The sequence below is a fragment of the Ovis aries genome, chromosome 1 (assembly GCF_016772045.2).
Source record: "Ovis aries strain OAR_USU_Benz2616 breed Rambouillet chromosome 1, ARS-UI_Ramb_v3.0, whole genome shotgun sequence".
Classification (NCBI taxonomy): Eukaryota; Metazoa; Chordata; class Mammalia; order Artiodactyla; family Bovidae; genus Ovis; species Ovis aries.
The window spans coordinates 218,578,108-218,594,591 of NC_056054.1; the positions used below are offsets into that span (position 1 = coordinate 218,578,108).

Genomic DNA, 16,484 nt, shown 5'->3' on the forward strand with positions numbered 1-16,484 from the left:
TGTGTCTCTCAGCAAGTTTCATGGGAGCTCCTCAGACTGAGTAGGGTTCTTCTCTGGTCATTCTTCTCTGGTGACTCAGTGGTAAAGAATCTGCTTGCAATGCAGAAGACTGGGGTTTGATCCCTGGGTCAGGAAGATCCCCTGGAGAAGGGAATGGCAGCCCATTCTAGTATTCTTGCCTGGGAAATCCCATGGACAGAGGAGTCTGGTGGGCTACAGTCCATGGAGTTGCAAAGAGTTGGAGCGACTGAGTGACAAACACTTTCACTTCTTTGGTCAAAGGTGTATCAGTTCAGGTCAGTTCAGTCACTCAGTCGTGTCTGACTCTTTGCGACCCCATGAACCACAGCACGCCAGGCTTCCCTGTGCATCACCAACTCCCGGAGTCCACCCAAACCCATGTCCATTGTGTCGGTGATGCCATCCAAACATCTCATCCTTTGTCGTCCCCTTCTCCTCCCACCTTCAATCTTTCCCAGCATCAAGGTTTTTTCAAATGAGTCAGCCCTTCTCATCAGGTGGCCAAAGTATTGGAGTTTCAGCTTCAACATCAATCCCTCCAATGAGCACCCAGGACTGATCTCCTTTAGAATGGACTGGTTGGATCTTCTTGCAGTCCAAAAGACTCTCAAGAGTCTTCTCTAACACCACAGTTCAAAAGCATCAATTCTTCTGCGTATGGAAAGCTATAATCACTTGCAGAAAATGGTGAATGAAGAGATTATTTCATGTTACATATTTTAAATTCTACTAGTAAAATTATACTTAATAAAAATATAATTAGAATATATATGAGGCATGACACCATGACAGTGAGGACACAAATTGCCATTTAAGAGGACGTGGAGGCCAGATTATTGCACTCTTCCAAACTACCTCCAGCTCCAATGACAACTGAGGAAATTAGAAAATTTAAATGTATAACTTTATAGGCAGAAATATTTAAAGTTTCATTATGAAAGCAGATCAAGTTAAAGAAATTTTCTGATAAGGTTAAATCATCACAGTCAAAAGTCTAAGTGTACTTGAGGATGACCTTAGAGTTGATAAAAGAGTCATTGTCTTATTTTTACTTTGTTTCCGCTCCTATGCAGATGGAGGCTCATCTATCTGAAAGCAGAATCCAACCACTGTTCATTTTATCCTTTAAGTAGGGATGACACTCAGCTGCTTAAAGATCTCTTAACACTTTTAGCAAAACCAGATGCCAAGCCCCATTTTGTGTACTTTTTTAGTTGAAATAACTAACTTAACCATTACAAATTAATCTTTAAAACAAACCACCTGAACAACAAAGTATGCCTAGGGAACAGATGGAGTTTTTATGTTTTCACATGAGCACCAAGCAAGATGGATGATGCCGCACAGGAATCTGTGCTTAATCCTTCCATTTCCCAGTGGGATGGCTTCCTTTTTAATGCCTTATGCCAGGGAATGGGAGTCCATTTCATTATACTTAAATTGCATTGTAAAATTACATGTGTGTGTTATTTTGTATGCTCATAGGCATATAAATGTGTGCTCACACTTTCTTCCATGAAATATTTGAATTGAGCATTTGTCCAAGTGCCCCATTGACTTAAATGACGAACACGAGTTTTATGCCTACCAGCAGGAAAACTTTCTGTCCTGTTGAAATGGTCTTTGAAAACTAGTTCCTTATATCTCAGTTTCTATTTATTAAATAAGTCAGTGTACATGTTTTACATATGAACATGTTGTTAAAAACTGCATTTTGGGGGGCTGAGTGCATAAAAATAATTTAGTGCTGGAAAAATTTGTTTCTAAGACACCTTCAAAATATTTTTGTGTTAAATTCTAGAATGGAAAACTATTTGCATTTGGTATATGCACTTACAAATAAAGAATACCTTTACAGTATCTTTATCGCAGCAAGATTGTTTGTCGAATTTGAAAGGAAAAAAAATCTCCTTTAGCCTATTTCCAAGGCTACCATCAGTTGGCCATAAGGATGTCTTCCCGGTACAATACGGATAAATAGAATTAACAGAGCCTAAAGTTTCAGTAGTCTTCAGTTTTCTTCCTCAGCAAACTAAATAGGAAAATTCACTGACTTGAGTGCCATTATATGAATTTAAGAAACACCAAGCATCTATTATGTGCCAGGCACTGTAGTAGATGCTAAAGAAGTAATGATGTAAAACTGACACCCTCCTGCTCCCTGCTCCCAAGAAACTCCTAGTCTAGAACACCATTGCCTTCTTTTCCCTCTCCTACCTGCTGGCAGAGATGGGAACAGCACTAAGTGGAAACATCTGGTTGTCTGACATCAAACACATCATTCAGCACATGTGCAATTTTCTCAACAAGAGCTTTGCATTTTGATGTAAGAATAAAACTGTATCTGTATAATGCTTGGAACCTAGTACAGTAAGCTGCTATCTACTGATTGAAAGCCTGTCCAAATGAATAGGCTGTCACTGTTGCTCACCGCCTCCTCCATTGGCTAGAACACTTCTGTCATTGGATCTTCTGGTTCATGGCAGATCTACTCAATGACATCTAAGGTTTGCTCTTTAGAATGCCACCTGGGTTCCGTGATTGAGAGCCATATTACATGCTCTGATAGTGAATTTGGAGAGGAAGAACAGAGCTCTTTTTGTAACACAGAGTTAGAAGGTAGCTCAGTTACAAAAATACCAGTTCACAACTTTTGTGAGCAGATGTGAGGTAAAGGCCTGGCATGAAAGCAGCTCACCGTGCTTCCCACTACTCCTGCCAGCCTGTAAGGCCGTTGGAATTAGCTGGTCTTTGACTTCCTGCCTGTGTGTATGTGTGTGCGCTCAGTCGTGTCTGACTCTTTGTGACTCTGTGGACTATAGCCCACCAGGCTCCTCTGTCCATGGAATTTTCCAGGCAAGAATATTGGAGTGGGTTGCCATTTCCTTCTCCAGGGGATCTTCCTGACCCAGGGATTGAAACCACACCCCCTGCTTTGGCAGGCAGATTCTTTACCGCTGCGCCACCTGGGAAGACCATTGACTTCCCATAGGATGTCTTAAATCTTGCCTTCCTTTAGAGATGAAAGAGCTCCTTATCAGCTATAAGTTTTTAGCTAGTGTTAAATTTGTACCCACAGACAGCTGTGATTAATGTATATACTATCACTTCCAAGAACCTATCTTTTTAAAAATGGAGGGCAGTATTTTTTTGTTGTTCTATTGTTGTTTTTTTTTAGACCTGTGTAAGTTTATTCGGAATTGCTGGAAAAAGCACTGCAGTGGGAAATCAGAAGCCTGGGTCTTTTGCTGCTATTTGCTGACTCATGATCTTGGCCAAATCTCTGAAAAACGTAAAGTTCAGGTTTCTCATTTGTAAAATAAAAAATTCTGGATAAATAAGCAGACGTATTTGCAGTCCTAAAGTTCTGAGATTCTCCAAAAATTAGCCATGGGTATTGGCTCCTTTGGGCAATAACACTAAGCTTTGTGTTTGTTGACATCTTTTTCATGTAAAAATATCTTTCTAAAAACATCTGTTTGACCATCCCTCCATATTATTGTTTCTGTCCCAGATGATGAGTCTGATGAGACCACAGTTTTGATTTATCTTAAGGTTACTCATTTTACAGTTTCTCAATTAATTTCTCTCAAAATAAGAAAATAACGGAGGTGGAAGGGGCAGTAGAAGTTCCAAATCCAGAAGAACTGAACAGCTGTGCTGTGTCCAGTATCAATATGCCAGGTCCTTGGGAGAGGGTCCTTTTGGTGCAACTGCTTGTCTATTTTAGAAAGAGCTTTAGTTTTCTCCGGGAGCCGGCTTCTAAGGCTGCAGATTTACTGGCTGAGAGGCACATGAAGGAAGGAAGGCAACCCAGTAAAAGACAAGGATTACTGGAAAGAGGGCCCTGGCCAACTGGAACCTGAACTTGGAACATGATCTTTCCTATATTTCAGGCTTTCCTGTGAGTTATCTGATTCCTCTCCATGCATGGTTTTGACTCTCTTCTTATTCCATCACTTTGCTGTTGTAAGCTTTGCTATCATGCTAATCTCTTCCATTTCTTCTTTTAACTATTGATTAAACCTGGGTCTATAGAATCTGTAATGGGTTAGTCTCGAGCAGGGCGTGGGGGGAATCTACTGATATTTATTCAATTTCTCATACATAGCGCCACTGAATCCACTGTCAGTGTGATTTGCTCTCTTTTAGCAGATTTGCTTTGCCTTTGGAAGGGCAGATGTTATGTCTTGCCATGTAAAATAATAAATGTGCTTCAGATAACACATCCTTGTACTTTTTTCCCTAGAGTAATTGGAGTGTTCATACAAATAGATTTAGTCTCCTTGTAATTTATTTTAATTGCCTCTGTTTTGAACAACTTGTAAACATGTCTGTGCTGCCTAATCTTTCTGATTCTTAATTTGTAAAATGAGGGTGTTGAACTCCACAATCTGCAAGGGCTTTTCCAACTCCGAAAGTCTATGACCCAATACTTCTATTGTTTAGACAAAAAATAGGTCTGTTCTGAAATGTTCTGTGTTAGGCGGCAATCCAAATGGACTTTTAAAAAATTCACATAAGAAAAAAAAAACATTCTCACATATAACTCTATAGGATGAAGAGAGGGCCCATTCACTATTTGTTTGCTCTCTGTGGGAAAGCTATTCTTTTTTTTCCTCTTTGAACAATATAAGGAAACAACTTATCTTTTACAATTTTTGGATTCAGTTCATGGAGGGTGTCTGTATTGTCTAGTGTTCCCGAAGGGGACGTGGGAGTCAGAGATCCCAGGACTCGTTCCCAGGTTTTCTGCTCCTTGTGTGACCTTCGGAAGCCACAGAGCAACTCTTCAGACTCAGTTTATCTGCCTGAGAAATTAGACTCCTTTATCTTGGCCATAGAGAAAATCCATTCTTAAAGTTTTTGGAAAAGGACTGCAGCAGCCTGAAGGGTTAAAATGATCATTTTTAGTCTTTCAGAGCATTTATGGACCCCAGTGTCAGATGGTTCTCTATTGCCCAGCATGAGAAACTTCTGCACAGGTAATATAGGGTGGAGCATCACTGAAACTGTGAGAATTCAACCAAGATAGGTGGCTTGGACTGGAGGTGACCCTAAGTATACGGAAGAATAGTTTGCTATGTAAAGGATTAATGAATGAAGTTGTAAGCTAAGGGAACGTGTTAGTCACTCAGTCGTGTCCAACTCTTTGAGACCCCATGGTTTATAGCCTGCCTGGCTCTTCTGTCCACAGAATTCTCCAGGGAAGAACACTGGAGTGGGTAGCCATTCCCTTCTCCAGGGGATCTTTCTGACCCAGGGATTGAACCAGGGTCTCCCATGTTGACAGCTTCTTTACTGTCTGAGCCACCAGGAAGCCCAAGATAAGGGAAAGCAGAACTTATCTGGGGAGCAGAGGGGATGGGGTGGGCGGGCAGACAGGGAACAGCATGAGGAGGCAAGCCTGAAGAGTTTGTTAGAATCATCTGCTTCTACGTAAACAGTTACCATCCTCCTTAAATGAATCTCAGCTATGGATTAGGCTGAACAAATCCTTCTGCATGACTGCAGATATTTTCAGTAAGAGCAGAGAACTATAAACAGCCTTTCTGTATTATCCAGTCACTTTTTCTGATAAAAGTATCTAGTAAAGTATAAACTAGTATGATAAACTTAAAATGATTTTACTGGTTTCTCTAAATTAACATGAACCAGTGAAGTTTTACTAGGGCTGGAAACTGGAAACAACCAGATGTTCCTAAAATCTTATGTACAGAGTAGAAAAATAATATTGCCTGTAGTTTTACAGTGACACTGCTTGGTTCAGAAATTGCCAGAATGTCAGTCTCAAATCATCCCTAAAACCTTGCTTCACAAAATGCCAGGTCAGGAAAATAATTTTGGCTTGAGTAGGAACCACTGAATGTTGTTTTAGGATCTAACTATAATATCAAATCAATTCCTATGAAGAAGTGTCCTGTTTGGACATTTTCCACAAGGAAATACAAAATGAGCACTCAGATTTCCCAAGCAAAGGTGAGATGCTCAAGCAGCCTTCCCCATACAGGTAGAAATGGCCATTTGGGTATGTGCTCCTTTGGCTTTTGTGTAAGGGAATTGAGTCATCACTCAGACATGTTTAAGTGTGGCACTTGAGCTGCCTTTCTGCGAGGCGAAGACGTGTCAGTGTCGCTCCACGATTCATCATATTAAACTTCATTTGGTGAGAACATTGCAAGGAATAGGTTCTCTGTCTCCCAGGAAGTGCCTTGCTCCACATTCCTTCCCAATCACTCTGCTCACACTGCTCCTTTATTTCTCTACAGCCTGTCCCCTTCGCTCAGTGTGTGGCTTCATTTGGACCAGAGGCCCCCATCCTGTGAAAAATTCAGATGGCTATAGCAGTAATCAAAAATACCAATAAAGTGTCACCGGTCCTTGCTGGTGATGTGGGATGGCGGGTGAGTGAGATATAAAAATGAATCATGAGGCAAGACGTGATTGCTGCTCAGGCGACCATTTCCAAATGTGAGTGCACCCAGGTTGCATAAATGGTTCAGAATATTCTCTGAGAGGCCAAAAGGCTTGCAGATAACGGCATCGGCTCATCAGGCTTCGAGGCACCCCTGGGGACCCTGGAGGCAGAAGAGTTGTTGCCCAAGTGGTTGAGCCAAAACCATTTTTATCCAGGCAGTGTTGGGTAAGAAGCATATGCTGACAGGAACTGCTTGGAGTAAAGTTGGTTTTAAAAAATAAGCACCACAGCCCTATACGTTTAACACAGGAAGCTGTCTGAGGTGTAAAGAATGGTTAAGTAAATGAGTGGGATACCATTAATCTTGGTTTGCTTCAGCACTACATCTTCAGCAGTTGAAGGAGGTAGGGGGCTTGGATGGAGAAAAAGACTTGCTCCCAGCTCATAACCCGAGTGTTAAAACTGATGTCCTTCCCATTAGGGCCTGTAAACTCATTAGCACATGGCAATTTATCCTCTTTTATTTCTTCTCAATTATCCTATCATCCATTGTATCTGGGTCTGATTACCCTTTCTCAGAGTCAAACATTATCTTGTAAATCATTTGCTTTAAGCCTGAGCCTGCCATTGCACTGCCTGGGATTTGCTTAGGCAGGTAATAAATCAATTAGAATTAAACTTGTGGTGTCATCTATTTTCTTTTCTCGTGCTGGAAAAAAAGGAACACCTGAAAACCTAGCTTAGGTGACATCACATTTCTGTGCAGGCTGGTGAACAATGCAGACACATTTGCTCTCATTCAAGGGGGAGGAAAGATAAGGGAAAACAAAACAAGGAATCCCAGTCCTCAGTGTGTGCCTAGAAGGCTGATGGCCTCACAGGTATGTGGCCCTCGTATTTCAGAGGTGACACTTTTAGTAATAATTGGGAACATCTATTATTCAAACGTGGACATCAGAGATTCTGTTTAAGGGGACAGTCTCATTTTTATGTCTGAAACACAATTATGGGGCCAAAAGACAGACTGTGGTTCATTTTTTCTTCTATGATTCTTTTATGTATGTCCTGCTTCTCTGCTCACATACAAATCGGTCTGATAGAACCACATAGGAGGAGCTGAGTATTTTTAGGTCATTGTCCTTTTCTCCCTCTTATATTCCAAAGGATATCTCTTCTGTATTTAGGTACTGCACTGATTTTGTTTCTTTATTTTATCTTCATAATCTGGACCTAGTTTCCAACCCTTTGACAGAGATCCTGCACTCAGAGCCCAACAAAACACTTGTAGTTCAAAAGTAAGCCCTGTGAGTTTCTAAACTAGAGAGAGAAAAAAAATCCCCTGGGGCACTGAACCACCAATAGCCTCTCCTAAGTGATGCCTCATGTGTGGGCTGTAAAGTAGTGAAGATCCCTGCTTTCTTGGTCAGGGAAGAGGTGCCTGGATGGGACTGTCAGACACGTGGCAGGGCTGTATCCGGAGAGCTGCTTCTAGACGTGGAGAACACAGTAAAGCTGTGAACGGGGCTGGAGCATGATGCGATTGCAGGGCTTGGAGAGCAATTAATAACGTTTGGGTCTGGGTCTGGCTGCTTGGACAGCAGACTGCCCAGCTTCCTGAATGTACTTTTGTCTAAAACATCCTGCTGATCACCTGCCCCTCACGAAGCCCTCCTGCCTGCTTCCTCTGGCTCTTCTGGTTTTTATTTTTTATTTTTGTTTCAACTGTCACTTTATTGCCAGATGATTGAATTAATTGCAAATTTAAACTGTTACTTGATCATTTTTAGCCAGGTACCAAACTTTTTCGAAGAAACTGCTTATTCAACAGTATAACTCGAAATATACAAAATATAAGAAGGATGATAGAGACATCTTAATAACCAATAGATTGTTTTAATTCTCTCATTATATGAAACTCAAACTTTTCATTTTTAGAAAAGGTAAACTGTATGGAGAAGGCACCCCACTCCAGTACTCTTGGCTGGAAAATCCTCATGAATGGAGGAGCCTAGTAGGCTGTGGCCCATGGTGTCGCTAAGAGTCGGACACGACTGAGCAACTTCACTTTCACTTTTCATTTTCATGCATTGGAGAAGGAAATGGCAACCCACTCCAGTGTTCTTGCCTGGAGAATCCCGGGGGCGGGGGAACCTGGTGGGCTGCCGTCTATGGGGTCGCACAGAGTCGGACGTGACTGAAGCGACTTAGCAGCAGCAGCAACTTCAGTAGATAGCAGTTCAGAAAGATTTTGTCACATAAACTGGCTTCCATTTAGTCCACTATTCCTAGCTGTCTTAATTGGGATAGATGCATTTACAGAACTGGCTGTGCCTGAGGCTTTGTTTTGAGAAATTTTAGATCTACAATGCACTTGGATTTTCATGCTGCAAAGATATGCCCACAGAGAAGGTCCATGGACTCTTCTTCTTATGAGCTGAAGGAAGAATTCCAATTTAGTATGATACTTTGTTTACTACTAAAACTACTTTTCATCCACTATGTTATGGCAGGCATAGGATCCAAGAGAAACACATAGCCATGGGGTTCTACCCTTACCTAGTGGCTTATGAAAAGATACAATTTGTGTGAAACCCTTCCCCTAGAGAAGAGAATCTGAATCACAGGGTGGGGCTTGTTAAAATGCAGACTCTGATCCCATAGGTCTAATGCAGTGGACCTGAAATTTTGCATTTCTAACAAGTTCCCAGGTGGTGCAGATGCTGAAAGTCCATGGCACTTTATATTTTCTTTTTCTGTGTGAGGAGTAACTTTTCACCCTGTTACAGCCATTTACAAATGTATCCTCTGTGCCCTGCTAGTAACCAGGCATCTTGAAAACAGGCCATGGCTGCCTTGGTGAATATATAATGATGAATTGCCTTGGCTTGGCAACTAGGAGGCCTGGGATCTAAACTGACATCTTTAGCAAACGAGTTTTATGACATTGATCACTTCTCCTGAAATCCCTGGGACCTCTTCTTTGTGCAGTGAGAAAGTTTGGCCTAGGTTTAGGGTATTGTTTAAAAGCAAGAGCTGGAGTGAGGTGAGAAATGGGAATTAAGGAAAGGGCCCTGTAAGGATCATGGAGGATCCAAGAGCAGTTGTGATGTTGGAAGGGTGCTGTCTCCCTTGTCTCTCTTCCAAGGTATGGATCTCATGTTGCCAGAGCTTACATATTTTCAAGAAGCTGGGAATCTAATTTTTTTTATTAATGTAAAATCTTTTCACTGTTAAACATTGACAAGTAAAATAGTTTTTATTTTATAAAGGAGAAGAAACCTACTGGTAATGACATAAAACACTTGTGTAGGCCAAAGACTATCTGCAGGTCACCAGTTTGTAGCCCTTGGCCTGGACCAGGCTCAAAGTTTTCTTCTATAGAACACATAAGAATTATGTTCATGAACATTAGTCAGGTCAAGTTGATGGGAACAATATTCATGATGGACAAACCAAACCAGGTAAAATGGTAGAGTGGATGTGACTGGTATCTCAGTGCTTTGGGCTTTCCTGTGTTTTATACACAAGGTGGACAGAGGTCTGTACACCAAGTACCATCAGGGTACATGACCTCTTCCAAGGGTATTTGCCTCACCTGTAACTTGCCGTTGGATTTCTTTGTGTGTTTACTGTTCTGAGTATTGGCAGACGTGGTTCTGGTTTTTGAGATGATGATACTCACCTGTGGGATGCTCAGGAATCATGAGAGTCCTCATAGAGATACTCACAGCTTTAGGATAGTTCAGGGTTCACGACAGCTCGTCAGTCACAGAGCAGTAATTTTATGTTAAACTTCTTCTAAGACCCCTTTAATACGAACCACTGTTTTAGTTGTCCAGGTGTTTTTCTGACGACCCAAGATCCACTACCAGTCCTGATTAGAGATCATCACACTTTTCCCAGGAGTTGGCTCACTATGAATGAGGAGATTCTCCAGGCAAGAACACTGGAGTGGGTTGCCATTTCCTTCTCCAATGCATGAAAGTGAAAAGTGGGAGTGAAGTCGCTCAGTCGTGTCCGACCTCAGCGACCCCATGGACTGCAGCCTTCCAGGCTCCTCTGTCCATGGGATTTTCCAGGCAAGAGTACTGGAGTGGGGTGCCATTGCCTTCTCCGAACATGGATCTAAACATCCCTAAATTTTGGGGGGTAGTGCTGTTTTTGTACAACTTTATTTGGTCGCAGAAGGGGATTCAAGATTACACAGAGAGTATTTTTAAAAGCTGTCTCTGATAACTGTCGACAATGCTAGTCATTATTTTCTGACTTGAGTCCTCTGGAGCTAACCTTGTAATGACACTTAGCCCATTTAAAATTCTTTATTTTTTCCCGCGCCTCTTCAGTTGTGTAATTGTTCCATTCACATTATGGAGATATGTCATGTCCTGAATTTTGTATCCTGAAAAACATGCAGTAAGTCAGACTTGTTCAGACATGATGACACCATATAGACATGGCTGATTGTAAGGGGAGACAAATGGTTTAGGCTTAGATGCAAGAGAAAAACCTGGGTTGCTGGCAAGCATTAAATATTTATAAAGCAGGCAATCTGTGGTACTCATCGGGGAGTGTTTCTGCATGAGGCATGTCAGGCTTTATAATTAGTTATGGGACGTACTATTATTTGAGTTTTTGCCATGCTATTTTCTGCCTATGAAGGACCATTATTTTAAATGTGTAATAAGAAGAAAGAAATACTGTTTGGGAAAGTGGTAGCTTTTCCTTTTTTGAACTTTTGAATAATAATTTATGTTAACAGGCTCAGTCTAGTAGTGACTTTGAATTTTTTATCATCACATTGTCAGGGATCACCTTACAGTCAAATAAATATTGAGAACTTGAGTGAAAAGATAAAAGAATTTCCAAATTCAGGTATCTTCATAACATCTCTCTTAAAGCTTCTTTCTCCACTAGGGATAACAAAAAAAAAAGCAAACACATGGACAAAACAGAACAAGTCTCCTGTTTTCTTCTCGCAAATCACTGCATTTTGATTATCAATAGAAACGGCCTTGCTAATACTTAGGGCATTTGTAAATACAATTTAGAAAGGGCTTGCTTCTCTGAAAGAAAGTTGCTACATTACAACCGTAAGTTGCTATAAACTCTTGAGGGAGAGAGGGAAAAAAAAAACCCAAACCCTCAAACCTTAATAAAAGTTCCCAGCAAAACCATTAGGGATTTCAATTATGAAGCTGTTCTCAAGACTCTTGTAAAGGTTATTTGTTGAACAATTTCTTTCTAACAGTGTATGACAAATTACTCGCTTGGCACTGTAAATGATGCACAAGCCCTTTAATTAGAATATAGCACTCGATATCTTTAAGACCTTCTAACATTTCTTAGTTAATATTATTCCTCATACGCCTTTCCAAGGAGATGTGAACTCGTTTGCAGAGTCAAAATGGATGATGGAGTGGGGTGGACAGGGACCTCGCACTGGGTTGGGAATATCCAGAAGCCACACAAAGAAAGGAAGGCTCTGACCCCAACAAGTTTTGATTGCAGAGGCGACTCTGATAACAGAGTTTTTTATTATCCATTGCTTTTAGCCTTATTTACCATCAGGCTCTCTCGCCACAAGCATGCTTTTTAGTTCTGACAGCCCTGAATTACGGCCATTGAGGGATCCTATCTCATTAACTGAAATGGGAGAATAAAACATCAAACAATCATAAAAATAATTTGGCACTGTGAAACCACTTAGGAGCAGCTGTCAAACAGGTTGGAAGATAAACTTCTAAATAAAAAGAATAGAGAGAGCTGCAGTGTCCTGCCATATGCTTCCTCGGCATTATAGACTCCTTAATAATACGAAGTGCCTGTGTTTATGCAGAATAGTCCAGACACTCCATATATGATATTGATTATGCCTTAACCCCAATTTAGTAAAGACCTACTCCTCCTTTTCCTAATCAGATATTGCAGAAGCAGTTTTCTGAAAGAAAAAAAAAATGTCCCTAATGCCAAGTCGTATTTTATCTGTGAAGGCTGTGGTGGGAGATAGGGCTTTGTCTTGCCTGTCACTGTGGCTTGGAGCCCAGTTTTAGGACAGCAAGGCCCCTCTGGGGCTCTTCTCCAGCAGTTTCCATCCAGCGATTCAAAAACATACATCTTTATCAAGCTGTTGTTGTCAGACAACATTAGATAATTAATAGGCCATTTGTCAGCCTGCACAAAACATGTTAAAATCCCAAACACAATCAGGATAAATATAGTTGCTTGTTCTCTGAAGGCTTTTTGTTCTGTCATGCAGCCATTGCAGGCAGATATTTGCTATTAAATGAGACTCATTATTAATCACATCTAATGTTAATTAATTAACCACCTCTGTGTATTGAGGGCTCTCAGTGACTTTCAATTGTTTTAAGAAGCTAATTGGTAACTTAGCAGTTTACATCTAAGTTACTATTTTTCATTCCATTCATGTCAGGATTTTACTCAGTGAAATCTATTTATTTGTGTTTGAGAAATTTCTCATAAAAAGTCAGTATTTAAGAGCCTGTGTATAAGTACACAAGAAATGATGAGGCAAGGAAAGCCATAGAAAAATATGTACCTGTCTTTGCTTTCACTTAGGCCTAACTTATTAAAAACAATTTGATTTTTATATTGTTTTTCATACCTTATAGAAGAATGGAAATATTCAAATCTAGCTTTTAGTAGATAATGAGAATAAGGATGATAATTAGGCTTAGCAAGTAAATGAGATGTCTTGGTATTTATTCACTCATTCATTCAACAAGCATATGCTAAGTGTGTGTAGTCGGTTATCAGTCAGTCCTAGGTCCTGTGGGGAAGCAGGCCCCTGTGAAGCAAAGACAGAACTGAAGTTTAGTTGTTTCAAACTGGGATCTTCAAGAAAGCGGGGACTCAGCCTCCATAATGCATGCCCTCTTTCTATTCAGCACTATTTTCCCCTATCTGGTAGAATATTGATTTGTATTCCTTCAACTGAATCAACTAAATTCAAGTACAATGCTGCTACTGCTGCTAAGTCACTTCAGTCGTGTCTGACTCTGTGTGACCCCATAGACGGCAGCCCACCAGGCTCCCCCGTCCCTGGGATTCTCCAGGCAAGAACTCTGGAGTGGGTTGCCATTTCCTTCTCCAATGCATGAAAGTGAAAAGTGAAAGAGAAGTCGCTCAGTCGTGTCCGACCTCAGCGACCCCATGGACTGCAGCCTTCCAGGCTCCTCCATCCATGGGATTTTCCAGGCAAGAGTACTGGAGTGGGGTGCCATTGCCTGGTATAATGCAAATGTCTTCAAATTTCTGATCCACTCATGAAGGAAGATGAGCGATGTGATTAACGAGAAATAATAACAGCAGCGACACTGATCTGTCACGGTGCATCTTGCATGTTTCAGTTTATTGAGAACTTTTCTGTATACTAGTTTTTTAATATGTTGTACCATTGCTGTTCTACAAATGAGGAATTGGTCTGTGTTTCTTAAGCAGATCCACACTTTCCCTCTAGCTCTTGGACTTCAAGGAAGGCGGCTTGACTCTAGGAACCTACCAGGCAGTAGTTGTGTGTTTGCTCATGCTCATGAGTTGTAGTGACATGACTTACCAAAGTCTCTTATCAAATTTCTGTTGGAAGTTTTGATCCATTCAAAGATTTTATTGCTGATAACTCTTCTTTGGGAATGTCCAGCCTGTTGCTGTTTATGCTATGTCATGTCCAACTCTTTTGCAGCCCCAGAGACTGTAGCCAGCCAGGCAGGCTCCTCTGCCCATGGGATTTCATAGGCAAGGATACTGGAGTGGGTTGCCATTTCCTTCTCAGACAGGGGATCTTCCCGGACAAGGACTGAAACCATGTCTTCTATATTGGTAGGCAGATTCTTTACCACTGAGCCACAGAGGAAGCTCTTAGTACTTTGAGGGGAGAAAAATTTTTTTAATTTCATCACATAAACAGGGAAGCGGATGTAAAGAAAAAAAGTAGTTCTTCATCTCCGTGTTCCAGAATTTTCAATGAATGATGTTGCTTTATGTCCCACCATAAAGGAAACCATGTTTATTTTGAATATGCCTGTGAGGACTGTTTTTTACATTAAAAACATTTTCAATGTCTTCTATAACTGTGCACATTTCACTATTGAAGTATTTTGTGCCAACTATATTTAACATAGAAATAAAAATCACAATAATAATCAATGATGCCACACACAAAAGACATATACATAAAGTATAGCATACAAAATATAATTGATTGTGACATTGTTCACTGAGACCTATAATATTTTCCTCCACTATCAGGAACCTTGTAGAAATAGGTGTGAGAAAGAACTGCAAAATTTGCCACAGTTGAGGACATGGATGGTAGAGTAACTGGAGGCATAGACAGTGTTACACAAACAGATAAATGTGTAACCAACAAAGTGAAGACCTAAAGTCAAATCAAAGTTTTCTATCTGCTTTCCTTTCTCTCTATAACCACCAGAAGTCTATTCACAACCGAGGTGGTTTAGTATTTTTGTAGTAAATATCCTTATTTATTTTTACAAGCAGAGTTCCTTATATGTGGAGCCCAGACACATTTTTTTAGTACCTTTTATGTATGCATGCATGTATGTTGAAAACAAGATGCTATACATTTGTGAATGTTAGAGTTTGCATTTTCATTTTTTAAAAAGTCATCTCAACTGAGAGAGAGAGAGAGAGAGAGAGAGAGAAAGAAAGGGAATCTTTTTCTGTCCAAACGCACAGGGCTTGAAAAGCGCATGCACACATGCACCGGACAACTTTGGAGCTTAAATTGTTTTATCCCTGTTGAAGTGAGGTTGTTGAATTATATGTAGGGTGGGGAAAGATGACTGGATTGAAAAATGCCCCTTTAGCTAACAAAGATCTATATTGGAATTTAACTTAAACCAGTCTGAGTGATATTCCAGAGGCTTTTATTGCTGGAAATAATATTGAATGGAAAACAGTTGCACTAAGTGGAAATATTTTATATCACAAGTTGCCATACTCTAAATTACAATGCTATGGCTTTCGCATTCAGTTCCCATTATGAGCTTGTGAAAGATCCTTTTCTTCTCATACAGATTCCTGGCTTAATTTGTAATCACACCTCCGGACACAGAGCATTTGTGAAAGTCCCAGCTTTTACTCCTTTAACATAAACTCAGTGGTACTTGTGTGTAAGGATGTGGGGAGTCTGGCCATGTTGACCAAAGCCATTATCAAGATATGTGTGTTTTCCATGCTCTCTCTGAAGTAAAATATGAAGGGGCCCTTCAGGAGAACACAGAGTGACTTCAACTGTCTCCTCTGGCATCCCTTTTTGTCATTTTTTTTTTTTTTTTCTGTTTTGTCCTGAAGATGTAAGCTGCTGTTGTCTAGAGAGAGGAAACTGGCTTTTCCTAGGGATGTTAATTTCAAGGCTGAGTAGTTTCCAGTCACCAGGCCTTGCTGGAAGTATCTTTCAAGATTTGCCTGGAGGCAGCTGGGGCCCATTTGTCTCACCTGCAAGGAACATAGTCTTAGGAAAATGGCAAGAACTTTGGGAAGGTTTTTTAATTAGCATTGTTGTGTCTTTGGCTTTTAAACTGCTTATTTGTTAAATTTTGTGGTGATTTTCTTCCCATTGGTATGTGCCTAAAGCATTAATTTGTGAACTTCCCATATAGTCTTCAAAGGTTTTTACTCAACTGGTCAAATAGGTTTATATTAGTGTTTGGAGCATGACACATAATTTGGAAATAATATTTGTTTTGGCATAGCTTAATAACTATAAAATCAAGATACAAACCAGAAAAAAAAATTTTAAGACAGTAATGCTATTTTAGTGGGAAATACTCTTTATCCCCTAGACACGGCAAGAAAGCTGCTGTTGTCCAAATTATGAGTTGTGCAACCCTGCTTCGGACATAAAAGAAAGCCAAACTGTTGAAATGTTATTGAGACATAACTTTTCTCCCTAGAGTCAGTTCTTTGTTGTTAGGGTGAATGAGGAAAAATAAAGCAGCAGTGGTCCTTCTACAATATTCTTATAGAGAAATGAGAAAACTGTAGAGAAGGGTCTACTTAC

General features: G+C 40.4%; 1 protein-coding gene and 1 long non-coding RNA gene across 11 annotated transcripts in view; one reads left to right on the forward strand and one right to left on the reverse strand.

Moving 5' to 3' along the window:
• The window catches only part of MECOM (MDS1 and EVI1 complex locus), a 630,714-nt gene that overhangs the window by 212,000 nt on the left and 402,230 nt on the right, over positions 1–16,484 (forward strand). The window lies entirely within an intron of this gene.
• The window catches only part of LOC132657259 (uncharacterized), a 41,991-nt gene continuing 35,167 nt past the window's right edge, over positions 9,661–16,484 (reverse strand). Inside the window, exon 2 of the long non-coding RNA XR_009595140.1 lies at positions 9,661–15,919. This is a non-coding gene — a long non-coding RNA (uncharacterized LOC132657259). The remainder of the gene's footprint in view (positions 15,920–16,484) is intronic.